Source organism: Octodon degus, unplaced genomic scaffold (assembly GCF_000260255.1).
Source record: "Octodon degus isolate 3935 unplaced genomic scaffold, OctDeg1.0 scaffold00003, whole genome shotgun sequence".
Taxonomy (NCBI): domain Eukaryota; kingdom Metazoa; phylum Chordata; class Mammalia; order Rodentia; family Octodontidae; genus Octodon; species Octodon degus.
Genome location: NW_004524579.1, coordinates 36,699,475 through 36,727,055, shown reverse-complemented (window position 1 = coordinate 36,727,055; position 27,581 = coordinate 36,699,475). Strand labels below are relative to the sequence as shown.

At 42.7% G+C, this 27,581-nt stretch overlaps 1 protein-coding gene across 6 annotated transcripts in view; it reads right to left on the bottom strand.

Moving 5' to 3' along the window:
• Positions 1-27,581, bottom strand: part of Nedd4l (neural precursor cell expressed, developmentally down-regulated 4-like, E3 ubiquitin protein ligase) — a 342,174-nt gene that overhangs the window by 158,347 nt on the left and 156,246 nt on the right. The window contains exon 1 of one of the 6 annotated variants that reach the window (XM_023715299.1): positions 10,477-10,603. The exons of the other annotated variants lie outside the window; for them this stretch is intronic. The gene's annotated coding sequence lies outside the window, so the exon portion shown is untranslated. Of the gene's footprint in view, positions 1-10,476; positions 10,604-27,581 lie in introns of those variants that run through there. 6 annotated transcript variants of the gene reach the window in all.

Genomic DNA, 27,581 nt, shown 5'->3' with positions numbered 1-27,581 from the left:
TGAGATATACAGGGCTAGACTGAATCTTCTGCATGTGGATGCCCAATTTTTGTAGCACCGTTTAGACAAAGGCCATCTTTCCTTCAGTGTGCATTTTTGGTTCCTTAGGCTTTTGGTTCTTGATGGTTTCAACCCAGTTAAATTGATAGAAGTCTTTGGGCACCCAGGTCTTTTCCAATCCTCCCTTAAAATACTGGGTAAAGTACAACTGGATATAGTAGGGTATCTCTAGAACCCAGCACTGGTCCTACCATCATAAGCAGGGTATAGGTCACACAAGCACACAGCGCCTTGCAAGAGTGTATGTTTGAGTACTAACAATCTATGCTAGCTAGCTAGATGTTTTTGTTTTACAGATATGTGTGTCTCTTCTATCTCTAAAATCCTGAAGAAGAAAGAGTTAAATAACTACAAAGAAATAGCACATGTCACAGCTTAAAAGAATGTCCTGGGAACAAAATGTACTCTCTCGTAACAGTTGTGGAGTTCAGACCTCCAGTACATTTCACAAACAGAACACAGGGGGCTTCCTCTTACCTTCGCTCTATGCTTTTGAATCGCTAGTGAGCAGTAAGTAGAGCACCCAACCTAAAGCACTTGCCAGTTACAGCCACATCTGTTTGGTCTTCCAAATATGTCCATCTAGGACCCCTCAGCCCCAGTATCTCCTCCTCACAGTTATACACTCATCCTAGGTTTCCTTCCTTTCCATTCCCTTCTTCATTCATCGAGGCTCCAGATAGCCAGCATGCTTCTTCCTAATCATCTTCCCCACGGCAAACCACTCTTTCATAACCAAGTTTTCCATTCTCTGAACTCTTTCTTTTCGGCACAAGGAACTGAACTCAGGACCTTGCATTTGCCACTCAGGTGCCTGTGCTGCTGAGCTATATTCCCAGCCCCATTCTCTGAATTCCTGCAGTCATGACTATTTAGACAATTCCTTTCTATCTAATCATGTACTTTCTGGTTTTTTTTTTTTTTTTTTTTTTTTTTTTTTTTTTTTTTTTTTTCAAGAGGGTAAATATTTAACTCTCTTGCCAGCTGCAAGTCAGTTAAGGGAACTGCTCATATCTGAGACTCCTGTGAATTTTCTATGAAACTCTGCACAAAAATTGAGTCTTTAAGAAATGGATTTTGTGGCTGGCAAGACAGCCAAGTGCAGGGACTGGGGTTCAATCCCCAGCACCATAGGAAGGGCCTGCACCATTGCTGGGAGCACTGAGCAGGCCACTGAGACTGGGTGTGGTGGCACACACCTCTAATCCCAGCACTGGTGAGGGTGAAAACAGGAGGATCACTATGAGTCTGAGCTGCGTAGTGAGACACTGTACTAAATACATTTTTTTAAAAAAATAGATTCTGGTTGCTTGACTTCTTTCCAATCATTGATACACACCAACTTGTCCCCAGGGTTACACGTTTACAAACACTATCCTGCCTGAGTTGTCAAATTTGGGATTCTCAGCACTTTTATCACAAATAATAATGAGTAACCACATATAGAGTATTTTCCACTTAGACCACATTTTCTTGAACTTGTTCAGTTCCTACCACTTTTTCACAGTATGAGAACTATACGGTCATTTTCCAGTGCCAAGAAACAGAAAAATGCAAACAAACAAACAAGGAAAAAAAGTTTCATAACGTATCCTATTACCAACATCTAAAACCGTGGACCACTTTGGCTATTCTAAAATCGTGAACTTTTTAGTTGAAACGAAGTTGCTATGCCCTTGTGGGAGGAGTAGCTTACATATTCAAATCTAAAAGAAATATAAATCTTTGAAGACTAATCTATGTAGAAAAAAATAATTCCAGAAACCATGATTAGATTGCTGGTAGTCACTTATAAACTGAAGAGTGCATTTACAAAAATGGATCTACAGCTCACTGAAAACCAAAATGTCAATTAAAAAAATAAAAATTAGCTGCTTAAGTTCTCAATGTCATTTTTTATGTTTTCATAAAATATGGCTGAGTTTCTGCCAACCCTGAGAAAATTACTGTTCAAAATAAAGATGCGTGAGCCTCCATCCAGATGTGAATATTCACATACCAAACTCACTCTTATACAGCTCTGATGCAAAAAAGTGAGAACACGGTCACCGTACAGTCACTGTATTAGTCTCCAACGCACAGCTGACGTGGAACAAGACACTACAAAATAGTGATGATAGTGACATCGAGTCGGCGCACTTGGGAATACAGCAGCGTTACCAGACACACGTGCTTGCTTCCCATGGGGTCATTCAGGGCACAGAGCTAGGTGACATGTGAGGCACCCCGGCTTGCCTACTCTTTGGAGAACACAAACACAGCTGTAGTAAGACAGCAATTTGAGGCCTCCTTATCAGTGAGCACAAACCCATAAGCAGACATTCACCATTTATACGGAAGAGCTAGTTAACTGTGTGTGGACAACTACACATTCTGCCCAAATACCACTTATCAATAGTTAATTTAATTTACACTCTATCTTATATTCTATCATTTTAAGTATTTCTAAAAAGGAAAGGGGTTCATGGAGACTCCAAAAGAAGAAGAAAAAAAAAGTCCTCCTTCCATCCAGTCAGTAAAGATGGTCTATAGTATGGAAACAGTTTTGGTCCAGCACTTTTGTATGTGTAGAAATAGCTGGCGATCTGGTTAAACTGTAGGTTGATGCTGATTCTGTAGGTGTTAGGTGCACCTTGAAGCCGTGCATGCCAAAAGCTCACAAGGGGACGGCAAACTGCTGGAGGGAGTGGTAAGGCTCTAAGGAGACTGGGACATGGCGACTCCTTTGGGGAAGAGCTGCTGGTGAACAAGACTGCGTGGGTTCTTATAAAGAACTCAGACTCCACATCGCCATGTTATACATGGATGCTCCCCGGAAGATTCATCGTTAGCTCTCCCAGGCTGGGCTCACATGGTCCCCATCTCCCCTACCTTCAAGCACACACCTACCTTCCTCCACAACTATTAACCATGAAGTGGTGGTCAAGTCTGGCGTTGAGTCAGGGCCTCAGACTGAATACTAGGCGGGCTCATGAGTCCCCTCCTGGCCATCCGAATCCCATCACTAAATTACTTCAAAGATAAAATTCACAGCAAGCCCCAGCCTCTTCTTTTGTACAGCTTACTAATGCAGCCTATTATTAACTCGAATCTCTTAGCCAAACATATGGCACTCACTCTGCAGTTGTTCTCTATAACCTACATAAAGTCCTAACTGTTGCGGTATAAAATCTCTGTGCCAGCTCTGGTACTGCCTACCCTGAAAAGCCACTTCCTGCGTGTCTTACACATTTAGCCAAGTAGAGCAACTTTGACTTGACGTGCTTAGAGGACACCATGCTTTTTCCTCTACTAGAAATGTCCTTGTCCCCCTTCACCTACACATGACCTTAATGATAAGCTTTTTTACCTCTGCGAGGCTGTCCTGGCTACCAAGCCCCGCTCCTGTCAGCAGAAGTCTATCAGTACTAGCAATGGTCCACTTATATATCATCCCTTTCTGCTTAGCCTGGAAGCTCGTGGCAAGCACAGCAATGTCTTGGTCAGCTGTACCACACTCCAGTAACTCACTGGGTCTGCAATGAGGATCTGTTTCACATGACTCAGTGATGGCCTAGGGCACGTGAGGTATTTGAGCACGGAGGCCAGCAGGGTGATGTGGGAGGGCTAAAACTCAGGGTTGGTAGAAACTGGAAAATACTACTGTTTACATCATGAAATACGCACATTCCATATTCTGTGCCATGGTCATTTGCATTATTTTAAAGTTTAAAAGTACTGCAAGAACAGGAGTCAACTGGATAGACAAACACAATCCTCACTTCATTTTTTTTTTCTTCTGATGTTATAACTGAAACAATGGAACAAAAACTGAATGTGAAGGATAATCTGCTCTTAGGGAGTTTGAACAAGAGCCCATTAATAAAGGATTAAGGCTAAGTAAAACTGCAGCAGGACATGTAACTACAACATGTGAACACAAAACCAGAATGGCAATTAGGCAGAAAAAAATCCACCATGGGGAAGGCATCTACCACATCTATAGACGGCCTGAAGGAGCAGCACAAAGCCACCAACCTGTGGACGGACCACTCTATAATAGAGGCAATTCCTGCCTTTATCTTTTTTTTTTTTTTTTTTTTTTTTTTGTATTTTTTTTTTTTTTTCATTAGCAAGGAAAGGATTTATTCTTGAGAGTTGAAAGAGAAACAAATTTAGACAGTAAGACTGTATTCCTATATTTTTTGGTTGTTTTTGTATTTTTTTTTGTATTTTAGGACAGGGTCTACAGGGTCTATAGGGTCTCACTGCATAGACTGGACTTGTAGTGATCCTCCTATCTCCAGCCTCCCAAGCGCTGGGATTACAGGCATATGCCACCAGGCCCAGTCTCAATCACATTCTCAGTGCACCTCGGGGGTAGGACCAGCACAGCACACCAGGGATTGAACCCCAGCCGCTGTGCTCTGCCTAAGCAGGCTCTTTAGTCCTATGAAATATCTGGCCAGCCCAATTCCTGCCTTTATAAAAGCATGCAGGGAAGTCTAATTGACTTTGACCACCCCCCCAAGTGGCGAAAGCCACCCACCTGTTTCAGTTATATTAATGCACAGAGGTGGGTAAGGTTAACAGAGGCAGCTCACCTCCAGCACATTATTGACAGCTCTGAAAACCAGTGTGCCACGGGCCCACGAAGCCCCCATGAACATCTGCAGGAAGGCTATGTGGAGGTCCCTTCCCTCATTTCTCCTTTCACTTCACACTCCCTGGGTACCCACTATGTGTGTATCGGGCATCACTATTTCAAGTACCTGAAAATCAGGGATGGAGACAGAGAAAACCTCTTACTTATCCTTGTGAGATTTCATTCTAGCAAAAGGGTACATGCAGTAAACAATACAAAGAAATTAGTAAAGTACACAGAGGTACAAGATGAACACACTAAAGAGGGCAGACACAGATCGAGGAGACCAGTGCTGGTGCGGAGGCAGCTGCTGGCCACCAGGGCAGCATCTTCAAGGAAATGGGACATTGCTCACTGAAGAGGTTGACAAATAGATAATAGCTGTTCCTTTCATAAAATATAGGATGAGCTGCCTCGTTTTGTTGGGGTTAGCCACATAACTAATGGCATGCACTCCAGAGTAAGAAAGGCCCAGTGCATTTTTTGGCTCTGCTACTCAAATATCATGATTCCATTATGTGGACTGGCTGCTATCAGATGATGAACAGGTGTCCAAGAGCTGACAGGCAGGACCACCCCTTGACTCTAGCCCTGGAGCCTGTCTTTGGGGAGCTACTAAGGTTTAGATTACAGTCTTCTTCCCTGCGCATAACCCAGAAGTTCATGCCATGGTCACTTGAGAAACTCAGAATAGATGACTTTGTTCATCTTAGCAGTCCTGAATGCAGAAGTCAGGAAGTAATGGGCTGTGTCTCAGGAACATGTAGTGGATTCACGTTCACTCTTTCCCTCAGCGCTTGTTCTATAGTTGCAAAGTAACAATTTACCAGGTTGTTGTAATAAATTTTAACTTGAGAAGAAAAGACAAATTAGAGCTTTGGTATTGGAAGTCATTTAGTGTAATACAATCCCATTTGGCAAATGGTAAAACTAGAAGATAAAGAGTTCTTTGGCTGTTGGCATTCGGGCACAAGTCCAGTTCTTTGCCTATGTATCTACACTACCACATGCCTAGCAGAGCAGAATCATTCATTCATTCTAGGGCTTTCTCTAGGCAGGGATTTTCCTACAGCACAATATTGATTTGTTGATACCGGAGTAACTTCTGATGAGTGAGAATTTTCTTTTCTTTTTTTGTGGAACTGGGGATTGAACTCAGGCCCTTGCACTTGCCAGGGAAGCGCTTATTCCACTGAGCCATCTCCCCGGCCCGGGAATTTTCTTTTCCAGGAAATAGTTTTTCATTCCATTCTGAGATCAATGCCCATTTATCCTGCTAGGCCCAGCCTGCCACAGTTTTCTGTGGAAACATTTAAAAATATTTCTAAAAGTAAGCTTTCTTACCACTAATCTAGAGTCACTCATAACTTACATTCTAATCAAAACCAGCCGTGCTGGACAATCGCAAGCGCTACTGTGCAGAAGAAAACAGAATAGCATTATCCTATGATATCTTACCTACTCATGTAATTGTTATTTTATTTCCTCCCTGATTTCCTTTGTTTATGATTCCTACCACTATCTCTAAGTAGATTATTATCTTTGGACTTAGTATATTATGATTATTCAGACCTACTAGTCTAAAGCTCCCTGTAGGCAGAGGTGCAGGTGGCCACAGACAGTTGTGCAGGTCACGGGCCCAGACCCTAATAAGCACTTGGTCTCCCCAGAACCTATACTGGGGAGTGGCCTCCATGGGCTTAATATATATTTATTAAATAAATGAATGCTGAATGCGTTTCACCTTAAGGTTAGGAGGCGACAGCCCCTAGCTGTTGCATCTCGATTTGGAGCTTCCAAGTTGCTTTTTACATTGTTGCAAACCTACACTTTTTTCTTCTCCTTAAAAAAGTAAAACCCAATGTAAATGTACACAAGGGCAACAGAAAGCAACTTAACTGTGAGTCGGGTGTGACCGAGAATTAGGCAATTACAGGAGGCCATGGGGAGGCCTGCACTTGGAGCAGATGGGGAGGCTGAGGTGGCTGGCTCCCTGCCCAGGGAGGGGCTGTGGGTTGCGCCACCACTCTGCTGCGCTGTACCTCGCTGTGCAGTCGCCCTTAACTGGCTATTGCTAAACCAGTGCTGGCTTTGTCATCCAACTTTCAGTCCTGTGTCATATTCAAAATCAAATTTAAATAGTAACATTCCTGCAGAGGAAGACTGCATCATCTCCAGGGACTTCAGGTTCTGCACAGCTGACAGAGCCCTGACTTGCATCTTGTCACCCCCCACACCCTTTTGAGCTCATTCTTTGAGCTCCTTCAGTTTTCATAATCTTTCCAGCTATGTAATTCTGTATTTTCCTCAGAAACACAGATAATTGCCCTGGCACTCACATGAGGAAAACCACTCTGCCTATGGTGGGGGACTTCCCATAAATATACAAAGAATTTTAAAAAGAAAATAGCTATTAAAACTAAAAGATCTCTTTTCTATTCTGATTAATCATGAATTAAATCTCAATTGTCTTTGATAAATGTTATTTAGCCAATGTTACAATGCTATTAAGTGTATACACTTTAAAATAAATCTGTGAAAATAAGAATAAAAAGGGGGAGAACCTGCAAAGAGGTCAGCTCAGGGTTGAGAGTGCAGTCCACTGGGAGAGGACACACTTAGGAAGCTGCAGACCCTGGGTTTGAGCTACAGCACAAAAAAAAAAAAAAGTTAGCTTAACAAAAATCCTGACACATATAAGGGGGAAAAATATTCTTCAGTGTCTATAACGCGACACATCAAGTATCTTTAATGATAAAACAAATTATTTTTAAGCAATGAACAAAGCAAATGATTTAAACTACCTATTCAATGAATTACAGTAAATAGTCACCCAAATATAACACTGGGCAGGACAGTTTCGAAGAGAAATCTCACTTCTTGCTCAGATAAATCACTCACTGAGTAACATTAGATCTAATTACAACCCTGGAAATCTCAACAAAACAAGAGCGAAAAAGTAGCATATTTTTCAATGCCTTCAAGCCTGTCACGCGATTTTCTATAATGAAGTCTGACTTCCTTTCCAGTCTCAAGTTTGTCTACTTAGCGTGTTAGATACTTGCCAAAATAAACTTCTCCACTCTGCTCATAGAGTTGGAAGGTTCAAATCCCCTCACTGGCAAAGGCTTCCGAAGATTACACCCCCAGGATGTGGAGCAGCCTCTTCCTAAGAATCCCTGACCACATGCTTTCTGGTAGCAGGACAAGACTTGAGTCCCCAATCTTGGCCAGAGGAGGAGCTTTGTAAGCACACGTGATCTTCTTGGCTGCAGCAGGCCACATGAGTAAGCTCAGAGTGAGCAAGACAGCTTACATCACAGAAAATAGAGCTGATTTCTACTAAACCCACTGATTCCACTTGACTATCAAAGGTCAGCCTTCCCGCTTAGTCTGAAGTTTCACTGTTAACTGCTTTTGTGAAGTGTTATGTCATGTGCTTTTCCAGAGATTCCAATGCATTCTTCACTTTTCTAGAAGAAAATCAATGGTTTGTTTTTAGAGGTGATGTCAATCAGGAGTCAGACATTTAACCTTCTTGCAGGAACAACTACTACAATGAGTAAACAGCTCACACATGTGTCAGCTGAGAAAGTACACAGCTCATGAGGATCAGACCAGATCCCATGATTACTGTGGGTTTCCTCTTTGGGTAACCAAGGCAGGGCATGAAGGGGTGGTCCACAAGATCTACATTCCTGGCCCTGCAGAGGAGTAGGAAACAAAGTCTCCTGCCTGGTGTGTGGGGCACAGCCGGGAGCTGCCCACCTGCTCCCCACTGCCCCTCTATGCACCTTGTACTGAAAAGTACTGACAAAAGTGGGTCGTGCACAAAAACTTTCTGGGGGAGCTGTGCCAAGTGACCCTCCCCTCCAGGGAATTCAGAGCCCTTGGGGACATAATCCAAATAGACTGTGAACACACTGGGAAGACACGTTGCTGCCACTGACCTTTAGGTGAATGACCTCAGAAGCTTCTGGGATCCCGAGGAGAACTCAGTAAGCTTGCTCTGGGCCACCTGCAGCAGGGAGGCCCTCTACGGAACTCATACACTGTAACATCCCCAGCCCCCACAGGCACAGCACGGAAAGGATTTCCATCAAGGTGAAGGGAAGGATAGAAGTGTCTTTATCACATCCATTTGGGAAAGGCGTAAGAAACAAACACTGATGAAGTCAACACTAACAGGAAGGAAGGAAGGAAGGAAGGAAGGAAGGAAGGAAGGAAGGAAGGAAGGAAGGAAGGAAGGAAGGAAACAAACAAACTAGCTCTCCCTTCCTAAAACAACCCTCCACCAGAAAAGCCTTCTGTTTCACCAATGACCTCTGAGATGCTATCTGAATGTCCTATCATCAATCAACGCAGTCACAAAGTACTTTGGAATACACTGTTCATATTCTTCGTGGGGAAAATTCAGATAATCCTGCTCCTGCTTTTGTTTTTCTATTCATTTTGTGTCTCTGCTATATGGTGTTTCACAGCGACAAGAGAACACCTTTAACATGTTTATAAATGTACATTTAGTTGTAACATGTGGCTCAGAAACCTTTTTAAATTGAAAAGCTAATTCTTATGAAATTTAGCAATGAAAAGGCTTAATCTATGACTGATAACCATTCCTTATTTCTTTTGTCTCTTCTAATTAAATGAAAATCTTGGGGTTTTTTCCTTCATAACTGTATCATCATCTCAGATTCCCATGAGCAACAGTTTACCTTGCATTCACATTTAAACAGTCCTTCATATAAGTTTACTTGTTTGCTTTGTTTGACTAACAGAATCGAATTCAAATGAATACAGATAATATACTTTTCAATGTGAAAGTGCTTTTTTAAAAGAATAACTCAGATTTGACAATAGGCTTTGATATTTCACATTGTTGAAACATTTCCATTGTTTCAGATTTCGGGAATCTTAATCAACATTTACTGTTATTAGGAATGCTCTGTTGAAAGTAAGCTGGCTTATTAATATGAAGGCGTGGCCTTTGTGTATGCCGACGTCAGGATTTGGCAATGCACAGACAGACACTTGCTCATGAGCTAACAGTTTATGAGTCACTGTCAAATGAAACAGTAAAGAAACAAAATCACGTGTTCATCATGAAGCATACAGGGGAAATTTCAGTCGAATATGTTCTGGGCTTTCATTTCTGTCCTGTAAACAACAACAGTAATAAACACACAGTAGAAATCAAGTAAACCAAATACTGAAGAGAATACAGATTTTGGTAACGATCCAAAAATATTCAAACATGAACCACAAAACATCTTGTGACCTAAGAGGGTATTTCATTTAAAGACAAATACAACTAGCATTTCCTTCTCCAGAGAAATTTCCCAGTCAGAAGTACTCAAGAGAATAGACATCTAACACAGAACACAAGGAAAACACAAATTATTTCCTCTCAAACCAGTAATTTCTAAATCAGAGAACAACTTATTCATAGAAAATAAAGAGTCCACATTTTCCATCAATGTCAAAAAGATAAAACCATTTGGCTTTCATTTGTGGGAAGAAAACTACATTTTCCTAAACAGTCAAGACAGGTAAGAAAACGACAGAGAATCAGAGATCCAATCACAACTGTTTTCAAGTTTGTCTACCAGCCTTTTATACATATAATGAGGAAGAAAATAGCCAACTATTGTTAATCTCAAACACCAAAAAGCACTTACAATGAAAATTTTTGGTAATGCCACTGATCTAAAAAGTATTACAACAAAATCAAACTGTGCCAAAAGACGTTACACTTCGACGTAATGAAAGTACAAGAGTAACTTTGGTCTTACCTGTAACGTTCTTCAAGGCTCACAAAAAACTGAGCCTGTGTCCCTCTGGAAAGGGGTAGTGTAGCTGAAAATCTGGGACTCCTTTGCTTTGTTTCCTGCCCTTTGTGTTTCAAAGCAGTATCCACACACACATGTCCTCAGATGTGTGTGGTTTACCAGCAAGTTTTAACACAACTGAGCAGGAATGCCTAGAGCGTGCCACTTATACTGATGATTCACCTCAATGACAGCTAGAGACAAGTGCTTGTTGGTGGAAAAGGGGGTTGAGTCAAGCTCCACCCCTAGCACAAGGATTAAGTAACTCCACCCAGCTCAATAGTTAGCAGAAATTCTCTCCCAGTACCCTACAGTTAAGTTACCTGCTGTTGTTCCCACAGCATCTCTTCTCCCAGGGCCACTCCTCGGTGTGGAGGGGAAGAGGCCAGGCCTTATCACAGGGCAGGGTACAAGCAAAGTCACATGCTTGTAAATGCCTGGTCCGCCTGCTCTCTGAAAATTGAAGCAGTTTCTGAGCAGCACGCAGCTTTCCAGGAGGGCTCAGGCCCTCACCTTACAGCTAACAATGTCTGCCCTGTTCCCCAAAGCAGGCCTCCATACCAGGCAGGCTGAGCTCTGCGACTTCCCGGCAATTCTTAGAATGGAAAAAATTAAAAGGTGGGAAGAAAAGTACTAAGTACAACACAACAGAATGGGAGGGGCAGGTCTGGTGCCAGGAGAGACAGCCCCAGACAGCAGATCTGCAAGGTCAGTTTTCTAGTTCGTACCTGTGTGCCTTCAAGTGTGATCAGAGGCACTGAAGGCCACTGGAAGAACCTCACCCAGGGCACTGGGGGCCTGGAGCCTCACTTCAGGGGTAACCCAACTGCCCTTGACTGAATTCCCACAAAGGTGTGTGCTCCCTGTGGCCTGTGGCTGGCATTATACATTCCTCTTTTCTCTTGAAGGTAGCACAGCCTGCTCTGGAATTCTGCAGCCCCACATCCCGCTGCTGCTGCAGGAAATGTTCCCACTCAGAGCAAAAACTAACTCTACCTTCACTCCAGCTTGGAAGCATGTTCCTTCACACAGTGTTCCTGGCAGACCAGCTGAGAAAAACCTAGAAAGGAGACCTTAAAGTTCCCACTGATGCTCAATCCCTGGGATGCTCAGGGTGGCAGAAAGCAGACAGCTTGTGGGGGAGCCAGCAGCGCCACGTGGCTGCGAAGGTAACTGAAGACTTGGTGGGGCTGTGGGCACCAGGTTACAGCTCGAGAACGCATCCTCACCAAGACAGGCAGGCAGTGCCGGCTCTGTTCTGTCTCATGCTTAAAGCAACAGAAATACCCCAGGGTTTCAGTCTTCGGCAGCTAAGGGCACAAAGGCAGCAAGCAGACTACACTGAAGGGCAGGAATTCCAAAATACAATGAATCAGATTCGTATGCTGGTGGAAGGCTAAAAAAATTATCACATTTTACTACAAAAAAATACCCAAATAAGAAAATATACATTTTTAAAACAAGTTGCCTGTTTCCTTAAAGATAAACACCAACGCTTCCCATTAAGCAGTACCCAACTGCAATGGGCTGAATTTCCAAGTTCATATGCTTAACTCCCATACTTCGCCATGGGACTGTATTCGGGATAGAATCTTTAAGGAGATAATTAAGTTAAAATAAGGTTGGCAGGATGACTCTGAGGTGACTGTGTTCTTGTAAAGGGGAAGTCGGTGCACAGATAGGTGCAGAGGGAAGACCAGAAGACGGTGTCAGCAGTTCAGGCAGATGGCCTTGGGAAGCACTTTGCTGAGACCTTGTGCTCAGGCTTCCAGGCCCCCTGAACTGTAAGAAATGAACATGTGGCACGGAAGGAATCCAGCTGCAGTCCTTTGTTCTGGCAATCCTAGCAAATCAATGCACTAATTTAATAGTTGTGTTATCCCAAGTATTAATATAGAACTGAAGACAATTTGGATTTCTAATTAATAACCATTCTCACATAAGCATACACTTCACTTCATGAAGCTTACTCCCCTCTCTGTCTAGTAAGGTGCTTATCTTGACGAAATACATACAAAAACCTCATTTTTGAAGGAAAAACGTTTGTTTTTTTCCAACTCTAACTCTCCCTGCTATTCTGTACTGAAGCTTATTGAAGAAGTGGTTTGCATCTACTTCTCTATCATCTATATCCTTCTACCTGACTTGAAGAATCAGCTTCTGCTGAACTTGCAGGGAATGTTATAAGTCTCGGTGCAGTTTCTTCCCCTCTCCTCCGTCCCCCAGTACCAGGGACTGAACTCAGAACCCTGCGCCTGCCAGGCAGGAGCTTATTCCTCTGAGCTATCTCTGTGGACCCTTAGTTCCTTTTGACAAGAAAAGGAAAGCAGGGTGTGGTCACAGCAGCACACGATTCATAAACTAGCATCAGAGTAGATTCAAGCTCAACATGCAGCTCCCATCCAATGCCACTAACCCTATCCTTACTGCCTTACTAACTAGGAGAGCCTGGCCCCATCCCAGCAGCCTGATCTCCCTAGCACCCCCATGTGAAAAGTGCAAATACTTGGGCTACAGTGAAGAGACAAAGAGCTGGGTATGGTGGCTGAGGTAGAAGGATGGCAGGTTCAAGTCCAGCCCGGGCAACTTAGTGAATTTGGTGAGAATGTACTTCTAAATGAATGAATGGATGGATGAATAAATAAATGGTGCCATATAGCTCAATGTGAAGTCCCTGGGTTCAATCCTGAGATGGATGGATAGACAGAGAGAGAGAGACAGAGACAGAGTTAGAGTCAGAGATGAAGCATCAGTCAAACTCATCTTAACCTCACATACTAACATCTGGGACATTCTTGGTTGGAGGAAGGAGTGAGGGAGATACTCATCCTGAGGATGTTCAACAGCATCAGTGGTCTCTACCCACTGGGTAGCAGCTGAGAACTGTCCACTTGAGAACCACTGGTTTAAAAGGATGGGAATAGTGCAGGGCAGGGAGTTGGTGGGCTCAGGGTAGAGGCTTGGAGCTGCTTCTGAGGCAACAGGGAAGGAAGGGCAAGTGCTGCTGCAGATAGTAAGGATCAAGTCAGGGAACGGGGTAGTTATAGTATTTCCCCAAGGGAGAGTTGCTGCTTTGTGTTTTATTTTCCCAAAGAAACAGAAGACAAAGTCACAGGCAGGGAGTGAATGGATTAGGGAGCAAATCAAGAATATTGACGTCTAGAACAAGCAGACTACAGAAGAGAGCAGAGCTGGGCTATGTCACCCAGTGCCAAGAAGCACCAAGGGGCTCATGGAAGCTCTAATAAACTGAGAGTAGTGCCAGCAGGTTCCCCTAGCAAGTAGAAGCATCCAGAAGAAGGTTTTGAGGCCGTGTGGATGAATGCAATGAGAATGTCACACACGTGCTGGGGACTGCAGGGTCACTGGCTAGCTGTAGTGTACGGTAGGCTAAAGTGAGGAAGCTGATAATTAGGAAACCTGCTTACAGTCTACTGCAACAGAACAATGAAGAAAGCCTAAGAAGCAGGCTATCAGTGAGAAGGAAATGAAGAGTCTACAATCTAAACTCATCCCTGTGTTAAGCAGCTTCTCACTGCTATGACAAAATATCTGAGAAAAACAGCTTAAAGGGAGGGAAGGTTTATTTTGGCTCCTGGGTTCAGGGGATTAGGTCCATGACCAGCTGGCTCCATTGCTTATAGGCCTGTGGCAAGCACAAATACTCTGGCAGAAGGATGTGGTGGAGGAAGGGTGGTCATATCCTGTCAGCCAGAAGGCACAGAGAGAGGGAGAAAGCCAGAGATGGCTGGGAGTATAGTGCATCCTTCAAAGCCATGCCCTGGAGCCCACTTCATCCAGTTCAGCTCCATCTCCTTATGAGGTGATCCATCAATGGATTAATCCACTTGATGACGTGAAAGCCCTCATGGTCCAAGCATTTCGTAAAAGCCCAGCAGGCAGCAGTCAAAGGTCAACACTCTGGGCATTTTGGGAGATACTTTTTGGATCCCTACTATACCATAACAATCCCTTTGAGACCTTTCTCTCTCTTTCCTTTTTCAGTACTAAGGATTGAGTCCAGGACCTTCACACAGAGTTATATTCCCAACCTTTTTTTCTTTTTCCAAAATGAGTTAGGATCTTGCTAAATTGCTAAATTTCCAAGGTCGGTCTTGATCTCCTATTACTCCTACCTCAGCTTCCCACAATGCTCAGATTATAGGTGTGAACTATGATGTGTAGTCCTTTGGATTTCACAGCCATTCTTAGAGAAATAATCAAAGATACCAGTCAAGTATAGGGACCAAGAAGTTAATTACAAAAATGTAACTCAAAGACTGCAAGCAACCTTAATGTTCAATCATAGAGAAAGTAAATTATAGATGTCCATAGGTTTGTGTCCTCAGGAGTATTTTAAAACATGTTACAATATACAAGTGATTGGATCACATCTAAGATAACAGATTTTAGGAAAAAATTATGTGCTTAAGTACATACACTTTTGCAACTTATAGCTTTATCTCTATTTCCCAAGGTGAAAAAAAATCAAAGGGAAATGTAATTAATCTTGGAGAAAAAGCTAACTGGAAAAGGAAAGGTGAGAGAAGAGGACAGGGAACCAAGAAAGTCAAGGGTCAGGGGCCATGGAAAGGCTGAAGAGGTGTGTGGTGCCAAGACAATAAAAGCCTCTGGATTTGATGAATGAGAGGGTACTGGTCATCAGTTACACAATATGGGCAGATGCAGGTAGCAAATAGCAGTCTTCATTGTCCCTGCCCAGAACCCTCACTGACCAAGTGGGCCTCCCAGGAGTCTAGCAGAGGAAAGCCTGCCGCATTCTCGCCTACATCTTTTCTCATCCAGATTTCAAAATAATGTAAAAAAATTAAGATCCATTATGTATGTGTACCCATTCCTCACGACAAGGAGCGAACTTACTAATAAAAATACAAGTTATGAAGCTAACAAGGGAAAACAAGTCACGATGTTCCTATAATCTCATATTAATACACTAAAATGCACAGCCTTGAACAGCTCCTAGTACACGTGACCAAGCAGCTGTGCTCACTACTGTTTGTCGTGCTTAGAAGATCAGACGGTTTGTAGGGCGAAGGTCTGACGAAACACCACAATGAGCCCCTCTCATTCAGTATGTGCAATGAACATACTGAAAAGCATATTTAGAAAGGTAAATAAATTTTAGGTAACATAACCAAAGGGAGTGAGAAAGCATGAAGACTAACAGCACAGCATCTTTTTAAGAACAAAAGTTGAATACTAATATGGAGCCCAAAGATAGTTCAATGTTTGTAGTTTGTGCATATTTTTAATCTTAACAAATTTTAATGAAATTAGTAGTGGAAAAAAATTTTAGTGAATGAGTGAAATTTTAGTGAACTGGCCCATTCTCTGCAGCCTTCAAAAATCATGCTCTAAAAAAAAACAGTAAAAATTACCATAAATGTTCACCATAAGCAATACAAGCATCATCTAAAATATCATAGCATTGTACCAATTTCACAAAGGAGTGCAAGGACATACAATCACATGGCACCCAACTGCAGCTCTCTGGCTAACTGGACCTACAGGTCGATGGTTCCCACTTAGATTTTATGTTGTAATAAAGCAAAAGTTATTTAAAAAGTATGAAGAATGCACTACTACTTATTTAAGAAGCATGAGTGACTAAATGAAAATAATCCAAATGCTTAGGGGGGAAAAAAAACCAAGTCTCTGTTTTGCTCCAAACCAGCTACAGTGCAAGAGAAACTAGGACATGCAGAGGGGGAGGAATTAAATTGAACAAAACAAGGATGACATGGCACAGACAAAAACCTTACGTAACCCAGGCAAGGTCTGCTGATGATACCAGAGCCCTCAATTTCCTCAGAAGGTCGCAAAGCAGACCTCCTAAGTGGGCTATAGTCTTCTAATGGTGGAGGCCGAAAGGGCAACATGAGGGGTCCCTGATTCAGTAGGACCCTAGGTCAGTCTCTGGCAACTTCTCATCTGAAAGTGAGTCTACCAAGAAGAGGAGGAGGTCTGCTGAGTCTTTTTTTTTTTCTTCTGAGGAATCAGGAATTGAACTCAGGCCCTTGTGCTGAGTCTTTTTTTTTTTTTTTTTTTTTTTTTGCTTCGGAGGAGCCAGGGATTGAACTCAGGCCCTTGTGCTTGCCAGGAAAGCGCTTATTCTACTGAGCCATCTCCCGGGCCCTGCTGAGTCTTTAAAGGCCATTCAGTAAACAAGCTTTCGTTATGCCTCTGCTCAAAGCCTACGACCTGAAGATCTGCATCCTGGCCATATTTGTAACCTGCCAGCTTCTGGGAGGTACTTAATCTAGGAAATGTTCAATTTTCAGGGCAGTTATCCTGGATCCTGAACACACTGTTAACCTCACTGGTACCCTCCAGTCCTTTAGGCTACAAAGACTATCTAAATGCAAATGACTCCCAACCACGGAGGTGGCCTGTCCTTGTGAGCTCCATCCTCAGGCTCCTTCATTACCTTCACACCCCAACTCCCACCTCTGGGAGCTAACCCAAATTCGGGCTCTGCGTCCACACTATTCGCCAGCCAAGCCTTCTCACCAGCCAACTGTTGCAGACTGAATTTCTTTGACTGCTTTTTTTCTCTTTTTTGCATTCAGCCCACCACCAGGCCAAAGGCCTCCCATCTCCAAACAAATTCCCAACCATCTGCTCCATTCCACCCTGACATAACTACCCTGGGTGGCAACCACCCTCTCACCCAGCCCACTGCAACAGCCCTAACAGGCCTCTCACCTGCAGCAGTAAACCACAGCAAGCCTCTCCCCTTTCTTGCAAATCTCCACCTCCACAGCCCAACACCTCAATCATAAAAATGTAAATCCCCACAACAGCCCACACCTCCCTGCAGCCTGCCCTCCTCCCAGGCTTCACCAGTTTGGGTTTCTGGTCCTGGCTGGCTGGCTGGCTCTCCCCTCCTGTCCAGAGCTCAAGGCATCTCTACGCTGATAGGAAAATAAGCTGGCCTACTGCAGGAAAGGAGATCGTTAGTATGGACCCAAAAGTACTTAATCCTAATATTCCTTGACTTAGTAATTCCTTTTCCTGGGAGGCAGCATAAGAACAAAATCCAATTACAGAATTTTTTTTTTTTTTTTTCACAGAGACAGCTGCAATGTCTTTTCTCTCTCATATGAAAACTGGAATCTTAATAGTGCTTGATTAAATAAGATACTGACCAGTCAGAAAATCTAATGCTACATATCACACACTGGCATATGTGATGAAAAGCAGGCTATACCTATATTATGAAGCTAATGACAAAAATATACACTCATAAAATACAAATACAACAAAAATTCTAAAGTAACTATTAAATATAACTGATGCGCTTTCTGTTGTTTTTTCTTCCTTTTTATTCTAATGCTTTTTCAGACTCACAAAATTTTACAGAAACAAATATCTGCCTTCATGCTATTATTTTTTTTTCAAAAGAAAAAAAAAAGAAAAATGAAGTAAGAGGAAAAAACCCCTTCTTACTGTAACATAAACAAATAACAGTAAAGACAGCTGTTACAGCCAGGTGTAGTGGCACACACATAATGGGAAGCCAGAGCAGGAAGATCGCTGTGAGTTAAAGGCCAGCCTGGGCTACAGAATGAGTTCAAGACCAGCCTGAACTGCACAGTGAGACCCTATCTCAAACAAACAAGCAAACAAACAAACAATAGTTACCAGTTTTCAAAGTCACCAAAGAAAAGATAGACTACTACTCTGCCACAAGGAAAGATAAGCCTGGGTCATTCCTAGGGTCCATTCTGGTAAGTGAAATAAGTCAGGTGTACAAAGCAGTTTATCCTATCTGAGAAATTCAAAAAGTAAATAAAAAGCAAAAGAAGAGGTAGATAATAGGAAGCAGGGATCCTGAGCTTTCTCCAATAGAGAGGAGTTTGAGACGGGGAGGGGGACCGGCAGGCAAGGAAGCGGATGAAAAGGAAGTGGGACCTGGAATATCTGTCCCAGCGGCACACAAGGGGTACAGATCTTATGTACTACAGATGCACTCAGAAAAGGAGGGAGATCAAGAGCCGGGTGGAGGAGAAGGGGGGAAACGTGCAATGAAAAGGAAATGAGGGTACGCAGGCACACGTGCCAACCCCATACAAGGGGTCCAAACGCCATGGTCTACACCAACGTGTATTAAATTTGAAAAGCACAGTTTTGAAGCTAAAATCTTCTATTCAGCAATGTATCTAGCAAATCAAATGAGAATAACATCTGTCATATGACCGGAGTAAAATTTACTATTTTACAAAGAATTCTTAGAAAACTCCTAATTAATAACACAAAGGAAGAAAAGGACAAAAGGATGCAAAAGCTGGCAGTTCACACAAGAAAGACAAAAAGCATACAGAGATACCTGACCTCACTGTGCTGAAGGCTGAACCTAGGGCTTTCACATAAAACTACACCGTCCATCTTTTTTTTTCTTTTCTAAGATAGGTCTAAGCTGCTGAATTGCCTAGAATATGCTCAGACTTGTGGTGCTCCTGCCTCAGCCTCCTGGGGGCTGAGTGACTATGTGCGTGTGCCACCACACCCAGCCCAGCTGACCTTTTCTTGTAAGACAGATTGCTGATGTATCCTGTACATGGCTCTACAAATAAAGCCACTTTATGTTCATCTTCATCAGTACTACTATGAGACTACCCTTTCACCACCTCCTTGCCAGCAAGGAGTGTTACTTTTCTCTGTTGTTAACCGGTCCGGTGGGTTTTAAGCAAGGTTTCTTTGTTTTAGCCTGCATTTTCCTAGCAAATAGGAACCATTTTTTCATAGGTTTGCTGGTACAATATTGCATGTGTAGCCTGTGAACTGTTTAATTTATATTCTTAATCCATTTTTCCTGCTATCCACTCCAGATGAAGGGATTATTATGCTGCACTATTAAATAATAGATTTTCTTTTTCTCAACAACGTGGGACTTATCTTTATCTTATTGTACGTTAGCTCTATCTCTCACTCTTGGGTTACCTATTAGTTTCCACTGAATTATTATTATTTTTTCTCTGTATTTTAGGGAAGGGTCTACAGGGTGTTCAGGGCCTTACTACTAGATTGGACTCATAGAGATTCTCCTGTTTACAGCCTCCCAAGAGCTGGGATTACAGGCGTGTGCCACCATGCCCAGTCTCAATTGCCCTCTCAGTGCACCCTGGGGGTGGGACCCGCACAGCACACCAGGGATCGAACCCCTGGCCACTGTGCCTGCTTGCAGGCACTTTAATCCGCTGAGCTATTTGGCTGGAATTATTTTTGTACACCTGTATCAATAATACATTATTTGATCATGAAAACTTTCTTTAGCATACTATGATCATGTAGGAGTCAAGTCTATCGTCACTGGTTTTCCTTCTTACATTCATGTTGGTTCTTCTACAGTACGGTGGCTTTCTGCTTATACATAAACTTGAAAATTTTATCTAACTTAAAAAATCCACCACTTTGGCAATTCTAATTAGAACTGCAATATATGTACTTATTAATTTTGGAATAAATATATTCATATATTCTGTATTTTCATTCCTCTAGATTTGATTTCATATCCTTCACTAGGAAGGATACAGGATAATACTTCAACTTCTCACACTTTCTAACGTCACTGTGAAAGAAACACTTAACTTCTACTTCCAGTTGCCTGTTTTTTGAAAGAGAGGAAAGATTATTTCTAGAGACCTGTTTTACTGACAATTCATCCTAATGGTTCCAGAATTTTTTCCTCTGGAGAGCCTTGGTATTTCTAAACATATAAACATTTCGCTGAGCCTCTAAGGTTAAACAATCTTTTAAGTCTTTTCCAATTCCTAATCAAAACATTTTTAAGAGTTTTGCATTTTATGAAGTATTTGTCATTGAGATATATATATATATATATACACATATATATGTATGTATATATGTATATATTTACTGTTCTGGTGTTTCAGATTATACCATGAACATCTGCTAAACTATCAAATTGCTTTTTAGCCTTTATTGTCCTGGTCATACACTTATTCCTTTAATACGGCAGGACAACAATGGATGATAGAGACAAGAGTTCCTCATGTTTAATCATTCTAGGTTTCTGGAAAAAGCTACTGATTACAGTGCATTTGCCTTCTAATTCAAGAGTCTACAGCAGCCCCTCACTTATGACAGACACCCCCACAATAAGTAAAAATCAGCGAAGTAGCAACATTATATCTATTTTAGTATTTATACATATTTTAAGGCTTTAAAGCCTTTTCCATACTCTTACAAACCTTTCCCACACTTTAAAAAACACTTCTCGTGTTATTAACCATTTTCTAAACTCATAAACTTATGTAATTTTAACAACATATGTATACTGTATGGTACTGCAAAATCCCACAATAAAGTGAAAAATCACTTAAAGCAATAAATTATTAAAGCAATTAAAGCAATAAATAATTTAGATTAATATTGTTTGAAAACCCATGAAACAGTGAGTCCGTGAAAGTGGAGCCACGAAATAGTGAGGGACTCTATGCTAATGAATTATTTTGAACTTCTATGTTTACTTGCATAAAATACTGGTCTATACTTTGCTTTTTTAAAATTTGCAGGCTTAAATTTATGCTAGCTCTGTAAAGTGAACTGGGAAACATTCCATATTTTACTATATCTTAGAATAGTATAAATAACACTGACATTTTCTGTTCGTTGAAGTTTAGATAAAAACAGCTACAGTCCACGGAATTCGGAAGCCTTTTTCAACCATATCTTTCAATCACCTTTCTTAATCTCTTGCACAGTAATTGGCTTATGCAAATTCATGTTTCTTAGATTGATTCTGATAACTTATACTTTACTAAGGAATGAGCCCAGGGGCCAGCGAGATAGCTCAGAGGTCTAAAGTGCCTGCTTAGGCAAGCGCCCAGGGACCACGGTTCGATCCCCGGCACCACATGTCCTGCCAGCCCCACCCCCAGGGTAGGCTGAGCCAGCCAAGGAAGGAAGAAAGGAAGGAAGGAAGGAAGGAAGGAAGGAAGGAAGGAAGGAAGGAAGGAAGGAAGGAAGGGCGGGCCCAATGTTTTCAAACATGTTGCCTAGGGTTTTGTGTAACATTTTCCTATAAAGTCTATCAATTCATCCCCTTGCTCATTCCTTTTTTCAATTTCTGATTTCCCTTTTCCTCAGGCTGTCATGCTTTAGGGTTTTCCAAGGGGAACAATACGGGACATATAATTTATAGAATTATAAGACACCCAAAGAGTCACATAAAAAGAGTACAGGAAATCTGTCCACACACTAAAGACCAAGAGACCCAGCTGAGGACCTGGATGCCACAGTGCTGTCCTACATGAGTCCAGCTGAAGTCCCAGACCCATAACAAGGACTCCTAGAGCCCAGCTGCAGGTCTGGAGCGCCCGGCAATGTCTTATGAAGTTCTGTTTCACAGATCTGCAGCAGGAAGGCCCGAAGTTCAGCGGTGGAAGCTAGAGTCTGTGCCAGCGGGATGAAGGAGCCGTGTTAGCAGGTTGAGGGATCAGAGCTGGAGGCAGGAAGTGCCACAAAGTAAGAACCAGAGCGCCCCCAAAAGTACCACAGCCAGTCTTAGCAGCAGTGAGGTCCCGAGCCCCTCCAAGGATGAAGCAAGGCGAGTTCCCATCAGGAAAGCCAATGTGACAAGCTTCTCCAAGAAACTGAGCAGCGCACCCTCTTCCCCTCCAGAGTCAAGAAGTGATGCTCAGGGTGAGGACCAGAGCTCCCCCACAGTGAAGCATAATCAATCTCAGCAGCAACCAGCTCCAGAGCTCCCTGGATGCTTAGAATAGCTAGCTGAGTTTATCAGGAAAGCCTGCATGACAAGGCTCTCCAAGAAAACCAACAGCTCCCAATAGCTTTCTAACAGCTTCACTAACAGCCTTTCTTCTTCTCCAGTTCGGCCTCTTATGCTGCTGGGAACAGTCCTCAGGGGGCCTCCCACACCTAGCACATGCTAGTTCAGGTCACCTGGGTGTTACAAGCTGACCACCAGTTGTCAACCCACCACGAAGGGCCACGGCGATGGCAGCTTGTTGTTGATCCTTTCAAACAACCAATAATTGGATTTATTTAATCTTTAATTTTACCCCTCATTTTTATGTTAACTCCTTCACTGTAGTTGTTCTTTCTACTTAGCTTTATTATGATGCATATTCTATTCTTTTAATTTTCATCTTCTTTCATATTGAAGGCAGTTTCTCTATCTGGGTAATACATTTTATGAAGTTAGAATTTTTATAAAGAATAAGAAAGAAGGGCCGGGGAGATAGCTCAGTAGAATAAGCGCTTGCCTGGCAAGGGCAAGGACCTGGGTTCAATCCCTGGTTCCGCAAAAACAAAAACAAAAACAAACCACTTTTGTTTGAGGCAAAGAATAAGAAAGAAAACTACAGTGAAATCTGTAAGAGCCATAGGCAGGTAAGCAGTGGAAGTAACATACTTGTTGACATTCTCAGAAGAAGGGATGAATAGGCCAGTGATAAAGGGAGCAGGAGTAATTTTCAAAGCCTGGGTCCAAGCTAAGTGTAAGCACAGTTTTATCACCCTCCTATCATACTGTTAGCTTTTTATCTTGAATTTCACATTTTGGAAAAAGTGATTGGCTTCACTTATAAGTTTAAAACCAGAAACATGTAACCACCACCAGAAGAAATGTTGCAGCCAATAGACATGTAGTCAAGTCTTGAAACTTCCAACTGTAGTCAGGACAATGTTTCAGAGCTCGGCCTGCCCTAGGACCTTGGAAAAACTTCATTGTTAACCTCACCCTTTTTTTTTTTTTTTTTTTTTTTTTTTGTATTTTTTTAGTAAGGGTTTACAGGGTCTACAGGGTTTCACTACATAGATCAACTCAGTGATCCTCCTGCGTTCAGCCTCCCAAGCACTGGGATTACAGGCTCGCACCACCACATCCACTCTCAATCACCATCTCAGCGTGCCCTGGGGGCAGGGCTGGCAAGGCATGCAGCGATTGAATCTCCAGCCTCTGCAAGCTCACTATTTTGAATGCATGAGTATAAAATAATCCACGGGAGAGGCGCCTGCAACACGCCTTGAGACCTAACTCTCAGGCAGTCACAATCAATCATTTAGAACCTTTTCTCAGCTGTGAGGTACATGGCAGGCAGAGACCTCCATGTGACAGCTTAAGGGGACAACTCTCAAAAACAGATGCTGCAGGGACCAAGAGGGCTTTCCATGTTCCAGTGTTGAACAGGAGGCTCTGACCTAATTAAAAAACTGAGGCCAGGACTGGGGAGATAGCTCAGCCATCTAAGTGCCTGCCTGGCATGCGCAAGGACCTCAGTTCAATCCCTGGTACTACGTGCCATGCTGACCCTGCCCCCAGGCACGCTGAGCCGGCCACCGAGACCGGGTATAGTGGTGCACACCTGTAATCTCAGCTGGGGAGGCTGAGACAGGAGGATCACCATGAATGCAAGCTGTGTAGCAAGACCCTGTGCCAAATAAATAAATAAATCTTAAAAAACTAAAAGAAAACTGAGGCCAGAAGCAAAGCTGCTACTATTTTCTTAAATCTTCACCATAGGGGATTTTTGAAGCTTACAAGGTCCCAACCTGGCCTGGGGCACTTGAAAATGGCACTAAAATGAAATCACGGTCATTCATTCATTCATTCATTCATTCTTCTGGTACTAAGAATTGGACACACGGTCTCACGCTTGCCAGGCAGGTGCTATGCCACGGAGCTATATCCCCAGCCTTAAAATCACACTCATCTATACTCTACTAATTCTGAATTATCTTCATAATCTGGAGAATTTGGACTCACACTTCCAGTTTTAGACCCCATCACAATAGGCTGAGAAAGAGGCTCACCCCCTCGTGGGAACACATTTTAACAGCCGTGACTCCTATGTAAACATCTAACGTGCTAATAACTTCTCTGTTGGTTAAAGGAAATACTTTTAAGTTGCTCATCAGAAGTTTTTAAAGAAGTAGAACCCAAAGGAAAATTTTAGTATCTTCTACATTTAATTTTGTTTTGTTTTGCTTTTTTACTTTGTTCTTGATTGCTGTGCCCCAAGGAATCTTGGTAAGTAAAGTGCTACCATTAAATTTTCATTATAACAGGAACTCTGGAGGCAGGAAATATGTATGAAGTGTTCCCCAGGATTTTCAGAATGAGTAAGGACACAATACATCCCTTGCCTTTAGGTTACATATGCTTTTGGTGGGGGTGGGGTAGGGAATATTCCACTGTATGTGAACAAAATAAACAGAAGACAGCAAAAGGCTGGACTGTCCTAAGCACTGTGCAGAGCCTGAGCAGTAGCAGGACAGCAGTTATCACTGCACGCTTAAAGTCCAGAGGCCACTCGTGGGCAGCGACTGCACCCTTAAACTTCATTCAGGGATGGGCGGGATGTTGGGACCACCAAGTCACAGTCAACCAGGTAGGATGCGGCTCAGGAGTTGTAAGCTATCAAGTTTCCTAGCACCCATTGGATTGCTCTGCATAAGTCTGGTGACCCAAGTACCTGGACAAAGTTCTGATGTCCTAGAAATAGGACTCTCAACAAGCCCCACTTCTGTTCTCCATGCTTTAACCCATTCTGCAGAAACAAACCAGGACTCTAGAACTATGAGTCAGATAGACAGAGCCCAGCCCTGCGCTGCTTCCAATTTTCCAGAAAAACTCTTGCAACTGCATATTTGGCTGGCCCCTATTTTCTGTACTCCATAGCACTCTGATTTCTATTTGCAAAAATTAAATGGAATACTCTTTGTTTTCCATGAGGTGACAGTCAATTATTTGTATGGTTAAGACATTACCTGTTTGGGGCAGTCAGACTTTATAGATAGCCCCATACTAACCTTTGAAGTATTCACATTTCACTTTCTAGTGGAAGTGTTTTCTAACCATTTCTATTCTTAGCAAACAAGTGCACACTAAAGTTTAAAGAGATGGGAGAAGATGGCAGGGATAAGTGTTTTCTCAATGCAAACCACAAGTAGGGAGAGAGACACATCAAAGGGCTTGTGCACAGGATTGGTGGGGGGACCCAGTGCCTTAGGCTCATCCCATACAGTCCTCACAGTTCTGCAGATAGTGTACCGTGATGCCCCAGGGAGCTGGTGAGGGAGGAATGCAACGGTTCTCATCTGCATGTTCATGTGGTACTATTTGCCAATTGAGGGCAAGGAGTGCTATACCACTGAGCCTCCCCAAATACCCACATGCTTATTCCCTCCAGTCTTGGCCAGTAACTCTGCCACCTGCCACTTTTACAGCATCATTGGTCTTCCCCTTTCTCTCCACTGTGCCCTTTCCTTTTGTGTGAACGCTTTCTCCCATGTATCTTAAGCTACAATGCCAGATCATCATCCATAAACTACCCCAGTGTTGGCAAAGATGAACTTGTTGCAGTGAACTGTCCTCCAAGGGCTTGCACCTGTAAATAGGAGGCAGGGACCCAGTGCAGACAGCTCCACAAACATCATCAACTGCTTACGTTGGACCAGAGACTGTGGTGCAATTTTCAAAGTGACTTCAAAGTGAGCTAAATCCAGCCATGATCAAGCTGAAGGATCTAAGAGATCTTGCCATCTATGTCCAGGGCAGCATCTTTCATTCCTCTGACAATAGCCTCATTTCCATTAAGAAGAGTAAAGACACTAAAGAAACTGTTACGGTTTGTGTCTAGTTGTCCTCCTAAGCCTCATGCAGTCATGGGGAGGGGGCTTCTACAGTTTGAGATTAACTCATGATCCACAGGCATTATGGGTGATCCACTGGGATTATAGGTTTTAGTACAGCTGAGATTATGGGTATGAGTGCTATGCCCAACCTGGGGCAGAGAACCTGAATACAATATAAGAGAGACAGAGAGACAGACTCTCTGTTGCCATTGTTGTTTCGCCCCCATGAACTGCTGCTCTCTGCCATGTACCCCTCTGCCTTGGAGCCAACTGAATATGGACTGAAGCCTCCCGTGACTGTGAGCTAAATAAACATTTTCTTCCTTCATTTTGGGTGTCAGGTATTTTGTCCCAGGAACGAGAGAAGAGTAACTGAGACAGAAGCTTTCACACAAATGCTGGTATCTGAATGGGTCTTATCTGGTAGGTCGAATTCTTTCAGACATGACAGAGAAGAAAGCAACTGTTCCCAAGCACAGCCCATCCCACAGAGGAAACCAAGGAACCCAGGCACAGGACGTGGAGATGCACAAGGTCCCTGGTTGGGGCAGAATGTATACAGAAGATTTTCCCTAAATACCAAAACATAAGGGGGCCTTTTTTTCCTTTCTTCCTTACTGGTGGTTTCTACCATCTCTCTGTATCTTCAACTGATGACTAATGGATAGGCCTGAAATTTCAAGATTCTACTTCCTACATGTTTTCTATTCTTGTTCTACACCAATTAATGTAATCACTCATTTTGCCATCCCTTCCCCACTGGTGCACTGCGCAGTACTTATCGGCAGCCTCTCTCCTCCTTTCTGTCTCTCCCCTTTCCCTCTCTGTCTCTTTCCTTCCTCCTGTTCTCCCACAACCCTCTTGTTAAAATAACCCACACTACTGATGATTACAAAACAAATATTCAAATATTTTTACCAAAAACATTTCACCTAAATATAACTTCCAGAATTTAAGAAAGGGCAAACATTTGTGCCAGGTGACTGTATTTACCTTCCTTTCGTCGCTGTTGTTCCTTCTGCTGTTGGTGGTCACAAGACTGCTAGGGGAGTCTGCAGGACTTCAACACGCCCCTCCCACTGGCCCACCACCTTCAAGGACCAGCTGGCTGATGACCACGGAACTATGTTAGTTCATTAGGAGTGAAAAGGACTGAGTGAAACAGTAAGAATATAGACAGATAGGTCATACTAAAAAGGGTATATCTAATTGACGCTATACTGCTTATTACCCTTGGTAGACCTTAAAGATCGTTTGGTTGTAGATAAAATAAACACACAGTGTATTATTTATTCAATAAGTTTAACTCTCTTCCCATCAAAAATGTTTGCAGTATGTTGGATATTTGCATCTGAAAGCTATTCTACCTGATTACTGGTATGATGTTGAGTTACTCTTTCCTACCTTATATTTTTCTTTCTTTT